Raw genomic sequence first — 10,245 nt, forward strand, 5'->3', positions numbered from 1 at the left:
CGTTTGTGAGTGGGGTCTCACGTTTGCAAAGAGGAGCTGGTGCTAGAAAGGAATTTGTGCTTCGCATTCGCAAAGTGTCTCCCGCGTTCGTGAAGCTGGGAGTTCTATACCTACGCGTTCGCGATGGCTTTCCCACGTTCACATAGGAGGAGAAAGTTTTGAATCGTGTTCACGTCCCGTGCATCGCGTTCGCGATGAAGAAATCTGGGTCCAAGTGTAATTGTGCTTCGTGAACGTGAGGGGCCTTCTGCGTTCACCAAGAAGGAATTTGCTGTGCAGAATGTTTAAGTTCAAAATCGAGGATTTAGCCATTTTTTGTGAAAACTAGAACTTGGGAGCTCGGATTTGAGCGAGGTTTTGAGGAATTTTTAGAGATATAAATTGGGTAACGATTCCTTCCTCCTTTTTTCTTGTAACCCATTAATCTAAACATGAATTCATCATTTAATTTCGGATTGGAGATGAAAATTGGGGAAAAGTTGGAAGAAAGTTCTTAGGCCTAGAATTCGACTTTTGATTGGGAATTTGACCTTAGATTTGGATAATTTTGGTATGCATGAACTCGTCAGAGTATGAGGATTATGAAAATATAAATTTTACCCGATTCCAAGACGTGGACCTGAGGGGCGTTTTGGTCATTTTATCTAATTTCGCGTATTAGCTTAGAATTTCTTCATAGAATCAGTTACTTGAAGTGTTATTTACATTATCCAATTGAATTGAATAGATTTGGGCCATTTGGAGTTGAGTACGCGTGGCAAGAACGTGGTCTCGGGTTGATTATTGAGCCGGTTCGAGGTAAGTGGCTTGTCTAACCTTGTGTGGGGGACCTTCCCCTTAGGATTTGGTATATTTGGTAATTGAAATGCCTTGTACATGAGGTAATGAGTGCGTACTTGTGCTAATTGTTGGAAATCTAGTTTTCATTAAGTAATTACTAGTATGTTTCCTTTCCTGTTTATATTACTTGCACTATTAAGCCTGTTGTTAGCTTAGGAAAGCATGTCTAAGTGACTTAATTGCTTTACTTGCTCAAACTGCCTTACCTGAATTCTGTGCAGCATGCTAGGCTAGAATTACTTGTTAGCCTTAATATGAAATTTGCCATTTCTTAATATTTTCCTGTTGCTACTATGTATTTACATTGGGACTAGGGACGTGGGATTCCGGTAGCTCCCCCTTACCTGTTTATTTTGGGACTACGGATGTTGGATTCCGGTAGATCCCCCTGCACAATTATATGGAACTACGAGAATGCACCCGGTAGATTCCCCCAGTACTGGGTATTTATATTTGGGACTATGTAATGGGATTTCGGTAGATCCCCACGCACTATGAGTTGGACTATGGGACAGGATCCCGGGCGATCCATTGGATATGTATATTTGGGGACTACAGGACGGTATCTTGGGAGATCCCCGATTGTTATTTTGGTGTTCAGCCGTATTTTTTTCTGTGTTTACCTTGTCTCTATAATAGTTGTTGTTGCCCTTTATATCTGGTGTTACTCTTATTGCTGTGCTTATTTATATTGTTCTGTTCTATACTAGTGAACTTTATATTTTATTTAACCTCAATAGGGCCCTGACCTTCCTCGTCACTACCCGACCGAGATTAGGCTTGGAACTTACTAAGTACCACTGTGGTGTACTCATGCCCTTTCTGCGCATGTTTTTCATATGCAGATCCAAGTACCTTGACTCAGACTTACCATCCTTGAGGCGAGGCGACCCTTCGGAGACTTTGAGGTATATCTGCCTCGTCTGCAAACTGAGGAGTCTCTCTCTCTATTCTCTGTTGTAGTTATAGCCCTTATGTATTTACTTGTTTTTAACTATTCTGGAGTTAGAGCACTATGTAATATCCTATCTTGTGATTCATGGGTTTTCGGGTTTCTGGAGATATATATATATATTGGATTTGAGAGTTATATTTTGTATGCCGAGCGGCACTTTAAAAACAGTATTTTATTACATTATTTCAGTTTTGAATTGTATTGTTCCGCAAATTGGTTTATCTTCTGCGTTTTAGGCTTACCTAGTCGTAGAGACTAGGTGCCGTCATGATGGTTCACGGAGGGCGAACTGGGGTCATGACAAGTTGGTATTAGAGCTCTGGGTTCACATGAGTCATGAATCACAAGTCGGTTTATTAGAGTCTCACTGATCGGTATGGAGACGTCTGTACTTATCTACGAGAGGCTATGTAACCATTAGGAAAATTTCACTTCATTTGATTTCCCTGTTGTGCGAGATTTTTGACATCACGAATGCTAAACCTTTATCTTCCATTCTCTCACAAATAGTGAGGACATGTGCTACCAGAGATAATCAGACACCTGCGCCCCCTGCGAGAGCCGTCAGAGGCGGGGCCAGGGCCAGGGTAGAGGCCGAGGATGCGCACGCGATGCAGCCAGGGCACCTGCGTGAGTTGCCACCGAGGTACCACCAGTAGTTCCAACCGAAGTCCAGGAACCTAATATGCCTACTGCTACCGCTACTCCAGCTCTTCAGGAGACTCTGGCACAGTCCATGAGCATGTACACCGCTTTGGCTCAGAGGTTTGCTTCCCCTTGTTGCAGCTACATCTCAGGCCGAAGGAGGAGCACAGACTCCCGCCACCCGCACTCTTGAGCAACAAGTGCATGTTGAGCAGGTCCTTGATATTATTCCTATACAGCCTACAGTTTGAGATCAGCCCGAGGACAGGGCAACAACTTCCAAGGATGAGCAGATGAGGCTTGAGAGGTTTAAGAAGTACAAGCCTCCTGTATTCAGTGTCTAGCATCGGATGATGCTCTGGGATTTCTAGATGAGTGTTACCGCATTCTCCGTACCATGGGTATATCAGGATCGAGCGGGGTTTCCTTTACTACTTTCTTGCTTCGAGGGTCCGTCTATGAGTGGTGGCGCACCTATGAGTTAGATAGTCCGGATGACGCTGCTTCACTAACCTGGACTCAGTTTTTAGATCTGTTCCTGAGAGAATATGTTCCTCAGAGCCTCAGGGACGCATGGCGCATAGAGTTTGAGTATTTGTGCCAGGGTGCTATGACTGTCTCAGAGTATGCTATCCGTTACACTAGCTTGGCTAGACATGCCCCAGCCTTGGTTTCTACTGTTTGCGAGAGGGTTGAGGGACTTATTCCCACCATCAGGTCTATCATGGCTCGTGAGTTGGAGATGGATATTTTGTATCAGTAGGTGGTGAGCATTGCTAGGAGGATTAAGGGTATGCATGCTAGGGAGAGGGAGGCCAAGAGGTCTCGAGAGTCGGGCCATTTCTCTGGTGCCCGTGCCTCTACAGTAGGTCATCATGGTAGGGGTTATATGAGTCACCCCGTTCATTCAGCTATTCCAGTAGCCAGTGGTATTCCAGCTCCTCCTAAACCTTAGGAGCCTTATTATGCACCTCCGGTATCTAGCGCGCCTCCTGCGCGGGGTACTTCCAGAGGTCAGTCCAGTAGACCTGGCCCGAGCCAGCCAAAGCTACCACATCCTCCCCCAGCTTTTTTTGAGTATGGTGACACACGCCATATGGTGAGGGATTGGGAGAGGTGCACCTCCATAGACTTCTCAGCCATAGTGTGCCCCATAGAGTTCTCAGGCTATGGTTAAACTCTAGTTGCTACCCCACCTCTCAGCCAGCCAGAGGTGGAGGTCAGGAAGGTAGAGGTCGCCCTAGAGGGGGAGGCCAGGCCAGATACTATGCCCTTCTTTCCTGTATCGAGGCTGTTGCTTCCGATTTTGTCATCACAGGTATTATATTGGTCTGTCACAGAGATGCATCGGTTCTATTCGATCCAGGCTCCACTTACTCTTATGTGTCTTCTTATTTTGCCTCGCATTTGGGTGTATCTCGGGATTCTTTGAGTTCCCCTATTTATGTTTCTACTCCTATAGGAGATTCTCTTGTTGAGGACCACATTTATTAATCGTGTTTGGTTGCTCTTAGTGGTTTTGAGACCAGAGTCGATTTATTGTTGCTCAACATGGTAGATTTTGATATTATCTTGGGCATGGACTTGTTGTTGCCCCATTATGCTATTCTTGATTGTCACGCCAAAACCATAATGCTGGCTATGTCAGGTGTACCGCGTGTTGAGTGGAGGGGTACTTTAGATCACACTCTTAGTAGAGTTATTTCTTTTCTTAAAGCTTAGCGTATGGTTGAGAAGGGTTATGACGCGTATTTAGCCTATGTGAGAGATGTTAGTATTGATACCCCTTCGATTGATTCAGTTCCAGTAGTATGGGATTTTCCCGATGTGTTTCCAGCTGATCTCATGCCGCCTGATAGAAATATTGATTTTGGCATTGATCTGTTGCCGGACACTCAGTCCATTTCTATTCCTCCGCGTCGTATAGCTCCTCCCGAGTTGAAGGATCAGTTACAGGAATTGTTTGATAAGGGTTTTATTCGGCCGAGTGTATCACCTTGGGGTGCTCCTGTCTTGTTTGTGAAGAAAAAAGGATGGTTCTATGCGTATGTGTATTGATTATCGCCAGTTGAAAAAAGTTATAGTTAAGAACTGTTATCTTTTCCTTGTATTGATGATCTATTTGACCAGCTTCAGGGCATACGGGTGTTTTCTAAGATTGACTTGCGCTCAGGTTACCATCAGTTGAAGATTCGGGAGCCAGATATCCCGAAGACTGCTTTCAGGACTCGGTATGGTCATTACGAGTTCCTTGTTATGTCATTTGGGTTGACCAATGCCCCAACAACCGTTATGCATTTGATGCATAGTGTGTTCCGGTCGTATCTTAACTCGTTTGTCATTGGCTTTGTTGATGATATTCTGGTGTATTCCCGGAGTCGGGAAGATCATGAGCAGCACCTGAGGCATGTGCTTTAGACTCCGAGAGAGAAAAAGTTATATGCTAAGTTCTCGAAATGTGCATTTTGGTTGGATTCAATGGCATTTCTAGGCCACGTGGTGTCGAGTGAGGGTATTCAGGTGGATCTGAAGAAAATAGAGGCCGTGCAGTGTTGGCCCAGGCCATCCTCAACTATAGAGATTCGCAGTTTCCTTGGATTAGCGGGTTACTACCGCCATTTTGTTAAGGGGTTTTCATCGATTGCAGCCCCTATGACTAGACTGACCCAGAAGGGTGCTCCATTCTAGTGGACGGAGGAGTGTGAGGCGATCTTTCAAAAGCTCAAGACAACTTTGACTACAACCCTAATTTTGATACTGCCTACAGGTTCGGAATCTTATACGGTCTACTGTGATGCCTCAAGGATTGGCCTCGGAGCGCTGTTAATGCAGGATGGTTGGGCGATTGCCTACGCGTCCAGACAGTTGAAGGTACATGAGAAGAATTACCTGTCTACGACCTTAAGTTAGCTGCCATTGTTCACGCCCTGAAGATCTGGCGCCATTACTTATACGGGGTTCTTTGTGAGATTTATACTGACCATCGGAGCTTGCAACACCTGTTCAAGCAAAAGGATCTAAATTTGCGTCAGAGGAGGTGGTTAGAGTTACTGAAGGACTATGATATCACTATTTTGTATCACCCGAGCAAGGCCAATGTGGTGGCCGATGCTTTGAATCACCGAGCAGAGAGTTTTGGGAGTTTGGTTTATTTACTAGCATCAGAGAGACCTATGGTGATGGATGTTCAGGCCTTAGCCAACCAATTTGTGAGATTGGATCTTTTGGAGCCCAGTCGGGTTCTAGCTTGTGTGGTTTCTCGGTCTTCCTCATTTGATCGTATCAGGGAGCGTCAGTATGATGACCCTCATTTGCTTGTCGTCAAGGACAAGGTTCAGCATGGTGATGCCAAAGATGTGGCTATTGGCGATGACGATGTATTGAGGGTGCATGGTCAGATTTATGTGCCCAATGTTGATGGGCTTCGGGAGTTGATTCTGGAAGAGCCCCATAGCTCACGGTATTCCATTCATCCGGGTGCCGCGAAGATGTATCAGGATTTGAGGCAGCACTACTGGTGGAGGCGAATGAAGAAGGACATAGTTGGATTTGTATCTCAGTGCCTCAACTGTCAGCAGGTAAAGTATGAGTACTAGAGACCGGGTGGATTGTTTCAGCAGATAGAGATTCTGGAGTGGAAGTGGGAGAGGATCACCATGGTCTTTGTAGTTGGCTCCCACGGACTTTGAGAAAGTTTAATGCTATTTGGGTGATTGTGGATCGGCTGACCAAGTCCGCTCACTTTATTCCTGTGTGTACTACTTATTCTTCGAAGCGGTTGACGGAGATTTACATCCGGGAGATTTTACATCTGGATGGTATTCTAGTGTCCATCATTTCAGATAGGGGTACTCAGTTCACATCACGGTTTTGGAGAGCCGTTCAGCATGAGTTGGGTACTCGGGTAGAGTTGAGTACAACATTTCACCCTCAGATGGACGGACAGTCCGAGCGCACTATTCAGATTCTTGAGGATATGCTCCGTGCATGTGTGATCGAGTTTGGAGGGTCTTGGGATCAGTTTTTACCATTGGCGGAGTTTGCCTACAACAACAGCTATCAGTCTAGCATTCAGATAGCACCATATGAGGCTTTATATGGTAGACGGTGTAGATCCCCGGTGGGTTGGTTTGAGCCGGGTGAGGCCAGTTATTGGGCATAGACTTGGTTCAGGATGCTTTGGAGAAGGTCAAGGTGATTCAGGATAGACTCCGTACAACCTAGTCCAGACAGAAGAGTTACGCGAACCGGAAGGTTCGTGATGTTTCCTATATGGTTGGAGAGTGGGTTCTGCTTCGGGTTTCGCCTATGAAGGGCGTTATGAGATTTGGGAAGAAGGGAAAGTTGAGTCCGAGGTTTATTGGGCCTTTTGAGATATTGAGGCGTGTTGGGGAGTTGCTTATGAGCTTGCCTTACCTCCCAGCTTGGCAGGAGTTCATCCGGTATTTCATGTCTCGATGCTCCGAAGGTATCACGACGATCCATCACACGTGTTGGATTTCAGTACAATCTAGTTGGACAAGGATCTATCTTATGTTGAGGAGCCAGTGGCAATATTGGACAGGCAGGTTAGAAAGCTGAGGTTAAAGAACATTATATCAGTAAAGGTTTAGTGGCGGGGCCAGCCGGTCGAGGAGGCGACCTGGGAGACCGAGCAGGATATGCGCAGCCGTTACCCTAATCTTTTCACTACTTTAGGTATGCCTTTATGTTCGTTCAAGGACGAATGAATGTTTAAGTGAGGAGGATGTGACGACCGGGCTAGTTGTCTTAAGAATTAATGCCCCGATCCCCTATTAACTGCTTTCCCCGTGTTTATTTTTGCTATTTTGATTTGTCGGGATATTCGGTTTTGAGTTTCAGAGAGTTTTGGGACACTTAGTCCCTAAATGAGAGCTTAAGTGTTGGGAAGTTGACCGTTGTCAAAACTTTATGAAGATGGCCTTGGAATGGATATCCGATGGTTCCGTTAGCTCCGTTCGGTGATTTCGGGCTTATAGGCGTGTTCAGATTGTGTTTTGGAGGTCCGTTGCTAATTTAGGCTTGAAATGCCGAAAGTTGAATTTTTAAAGTTTTCGGTTTGATAGTGAGATTTTGATTCGAGGGTTGGAATGAAATTCCGGAAGTTGGAGTAGCTCTGTAGTGTTTAATGTGATGTGTGTGCAAAATTTCAGGTCATTCAGACGAGGTTTAATAGACTTTTTGAACGAAAGCGTATTTTTAGAGTTTTTGGAATTCTTAGGCTTGAATCCAATGAAAAATAGGTGTTTTAATGTTGTTTTGAGCATTCCGAAAGTTTGAGAAAATTTTAATGAAGTTATGGGATATGTTGGTTGGTTTGGTTGAGGTCCTGAGGGCCTCGGGTGTGTTTCGGATGCCCAACGGGTCATTTTTGGAACATAGAAAATTGCAGAAAATGTTGCAGCAACCAGTTCTAGTTTCCTCCTTCGCGTTCGCGAGTGGGGTCTTGCGTTCGCGAAGAGGAGCTAGGGCTGGCAAGGAATTTGTGCAACGCGTTCGCAAAGTGTCTCCCGCATTCGCGAAGCTGGGAGTTCTATACCTACGCGTTCGCGTAGGAGGAGGAAGTTATGAATCGCATTCGCGTCCCATGCATCACGTTCACGATGAAGAAATCTGGTTCCAAGTGTAATATTGCTTCGCGAACGTGAGGGGCCTTCCACGTTTGCGAAGAAGGAATTAGCTGGGCAGAATGTTTAAGTTCAAAATCGAGGGTTTAGCCATTTTTATGAAAACTAGAGCTTGGGAGCTCGGATTTGGGCGAGGTTTTGAGGGATTTTCAGAGATATCAATTGGGTAACGATTCGTTCCTCCTTTTTTCTTGTAACCCATTAATCTAAACATGAATTCATCATTTAATTTCGAATTGGAGATAAAATTGGAGAAAAGCTGGAAGAAAGTTCTTAGGCCTAGAATTCGATTTTTGATTGGGAATATGACCTTAGATTTGGATAATTTTGGTATGCATGAACTCGTGAGAGTATGAGAATTCTGAAAATATAAAATTTACTCAATTCCGAGAAGTGGGCCCGAGGGATGTTTTAGTCATTTTATCTAATTTCGCGTATTAGCTTAGAATTTCTTTGTAGAATCAGTTACTTGAAGTGTTATTTACATTATGCAATTGAATTGAATAGATTTGGCCATTTGGAGTCGAGTACTCGTGGCAAGAACATGGTCTCGAGTTGATTATTGATCTAGTTCGAGGTAAGTGGCTTGTCTAACCTTGTGTGGGGGATCTTCTCCTTAGGATTTGGTATATTTGGTAATTGAAATGCCTTGTACGTGAGGTGGCGAGTGCGTACTTGTGCTAATTATTGGAAATCCGGTTTTCATTAAGTAATTACTAGTATGTTTTCTTTCTTGTTTATATTACTTGGACTATTAAGCCTGTTGTTAGCTTAGGAAAGCATGTCTAAGTGACTTAATTGCTTTACTTGCTCAAACTGCCTTACCTGAATTCTGTGCAGCATGCTAGGCTAGAATTACTTGTTTGCCTTAATATGAAATTTGCCATTTCTAAATATTTTCCTATTGCTGTTGTGTATTTACATTAGGACTACAGATGTGGGATTCCGGTAGCTTTTCCTTGCCTGTTTATTTTGGGACTACGGATGTGGGATTCCGGTAGATCCCCCTGCACAGTTATATGAAACTACGTGAATGCACCCGATAGATTCCCCCAGTACTGGGTATTTACATTTGGGACTACGGAACTGGATTTTAGTAGATCCCCCGCACTATGAGTTGGACTACGGGACGGGATCCCGGGAGATCCTTTGGATATGTATATTTGGGGACTGCAGGACGGTATCCTGGGAGATGTCTGATTGTTATTTTGGTGCTGAACCGTATTTCTTTCTGTGTTTACCTTGTCTCTGTAATAGTTGTTGTTGCCCTTTATATCTGGTGTTACTCTTATTGTTGTTCTTATTTATACTGTTCTGTTCTACACTGTTGAAATTTATATTTTATTTAACCTCTGTAGGGCCCTGACCTTCCTCGTCACTACGCGACCGAGGTTAGGCTTGGCACTTATTAAGTACTGTTATGATGTACTCATGCCCTTTCTGCGCATGTTTTTCATGTGCAGATCTAGGTACCTTGACTTAGACTTACCATCCTTGAGGCGAGGTGACCCTTCGGAGACTTCAAGGTATATTTGCCGCATCCGCAGACCGATGAGTCTTTCTCTCTATTCTCTCTTGTAGTTACAATCCTTCTGTATTTACTTGTTTTAAACTATTCTGGAGTTAGAGCACTATGTAATATCCTTAGCTTGTGATTCATGGGTTTTCGGGTTTTGGGAGAGAAATATATATATTGGATTCGAGAGTTATATATTGTATGCCGAGCGACACTTTTAAAACGCTGTTTTATTACATTATTTTTGTTTTGAATTGTATTCTTCGGCAAATTAGTTTATCTTCCGCGTTTTAGGCTTACCTAATCATAGAGACTAGGTGTCGTCACGATGGTTCACGGAGGGTGAACCGGGGTTGTGACATTCAGACATGACAGATAATAGTAAGAAAACTAAATAAGAATACTACTATGCAAGTTAAGTTGGCAGGGAAATTTTAGCATTTTACCATGAACTATTTTCAACAGGGTGAAAGCAATATACACGAAATAGAAATAAGGAGCCACATTTCATCACTATACTGTTGCGGCATGCAACCCGATCCCATCATATCAATCCATATAGGGTACCCTTTGAGCCATAATGCTCGGGTTCACTGATCACATGTGCATCAATATCAAGCACAACCGAGCGCACAAAATAT

Source organism: Nicotiana tabacum, chromosome 18 (genome assembly GCF_000715075.1).
Source record: "Nicotiana tabacum cultivar K326 chromosome 18, ASM71507v2, whole genome shotgun sequence".
In the NCBI taxonomy this organism is placed as follows: Eukaryota; Viridiplantae; Streptophyta; class Magnoliopsida; order Solanales; family Solanaceae; genus Nicotiana; species Nicotiana tabacum.